The following is a 1,940-nucleotide window of genomic DNA, read 5'->3' on the forward strand; positions in this document are numbered from 1 at the left end:
TCCATCTTTTTCCTATTAAATATTTGGGGAAAAGGAAGTTTAGGAACGAGAGGAGGGAAGTGAACGCCTTTGGCCTCGAATCATCCATCACAACATCCTTTGGGGACACAACTTGATCATCATCATCACCATCATCATCATCATCATCATCATCATCATCTAGTACTTCCACTACCCTCTTATACGCCTCAATTATTTTAGAGACATTACTAGACGTAGCACCATCATTTACAACCTTCTCACTTCTAGTCCAACAGAATTCATTTTCTTTTTAGAGTTCATAACCTTGAGGTGGAAGACTTGTGTATGATTTGTTTTGATTAATGTTGCTAGCTAGTTGAGCAAGTTGGGTTTCAATCATTTTCAAATGAGTGCACTACTACAAAAAAGGCCTAAGGAACCATTTATAGGGAACCGATTAAGTTATTTCCATAGTTTCTTAGATAAAGGAATCGTGTTTAAATGATATCTGGTTTCTTATGTAAATAAATAAGAAACCAAACATGATTTTTGTCAAGTTTCCTAGCTTTAAGATACTAGGTGTGTCTAAAACCGATTTCCTATTTTTGATTAACAAATAAAAAAGTAAAAATTTAATTTATTGTTAAAATCTAAAATCGATTTTGCAGTTACGGGTAAGATCTGAAACAAAAATTAGATTTTCCCCCTGATCTTATGTAGTATGAAAAGAGATTTTGGATTTTTTTTTCCAGTTTTATATACGTAAATAACTTCAAAACTGATTAATGATCTTCCTCTACCATGTTATTTAATCTCTATCCTTCGAATCGGTTGGCAGTTTTATAATCAGCAAGTTCTAGAGCCACCGGCAAAAGTGCGAGTATCGGTGCCTCAAACACCAAGCGAAACACCAGCGTCGCTGCTCCTGGGGAGACAAGGTTACACGTTGTCGAACAAGCGGTCGTCGACACCAAAGTGCAACTGTTTTCCTGATGGCCCGTTAGGATTAAGATCTGCAATTTGAACTCGCGATCTTTGCTCATTAAGATCTGCAATTTAAACTCGTCTAGTCATCAATACCAAAGTTCTTCCGCCTGGTTCACTGACTCCACAACTCGTGACGTCACCCTCACCTGTAAGGTAACTTGTATGATTCACAATTGTTAATTTCTCTCTCTTTTGTTGAGTTTCTGATTCATTTTATTAGATTAATTAGTGGTTACATACTTGATATATAAAGATCTGCAATTTGAAATTCGCAAAATTGATTGATGAGTAGATTATAACCAAGTTTAAGAATTGTTTTAGATGTTTTGAGTATTTAATCATCCAAAATGATAAAGGTCGCAACATGCGACCTTTAAGCCGTGTCACAATGATGACATGGCATGCTTATGTGTCGCGATTTAAATAGGAAATTAAAATATTTAACTTATATATTCTATTATACATGTATCAAAAAAAGGTAGGAAAATCTTAATATTCTAATTTGTTTCCTTCTTTATATTGATTACCGTATTTACATAATTTCATAGTAAAAATATTGCATTGATAGTAAAAATATTATGATGACGTATAGCCTACGTGGCGCATACATGTACCAATTAAACTCCAACACGTAAGATTGCGACAACTAAATATTGTCGCAACTTGCGACATTTATCATCACCCTTTAATCATATGCAACCTTTTTCCTTTACGAATCACAGAACATCATTAAGCGAGTTATTATTATTATTATTATTATTATTATTATTATTATAAATTTTATAATATATTGGAATTCGATTAATTTAGCATTGCAATTGATGATTGCAGGTCACAGCTCAAAGTAAAGAATCATGTTTTGTTCGTGATTATGTTAAAAAATGCATCTTATTGTTGCTTCTTTGTTTTTCTATCATTCAAATTAATTTCATTTTAGACTACTCTAATACTTGTATCATTGTCAATTAAATGAATTATACTTTTCCATTTTA

At 32.7% G+C, this 1,940-nt stretch overlaps 1 long non-coding RNA gene across 1 annotated transcript; it reads left to right on the forward strand.

Annotated features, from left to right (window-relative positions):
* Positions 1 to 404: 404 nt before the first annotated feature.
* LOC130461993 (uncharacterized) lies at positions 405 to 1,940 on the forward strand. Its single transcript, XR_008922085.1, has 2 exons — positions 405 to 1,101; positions 1,780 to 1,940. It is a non-coding gene; the product is annotated as an uncharacterized lncRNA (long non-coding RNA).

The sequence above is a fragment of the Spinacia oleracea genome, chromosome 5 (assembly GCF_020520425.1).
Source record: "Spinacia oleracea cultivar Varoflay chromosome 5, BTI_SOV_V1, whole genome shotgun sequence".
Taxonomy (NCBI): Eukaryota; Viridiplantae; Streptophyta; class Magnoliopsida; order Caryophyllales; family Amaranthaceae; genus Spinacia; species Spinacia oleracea.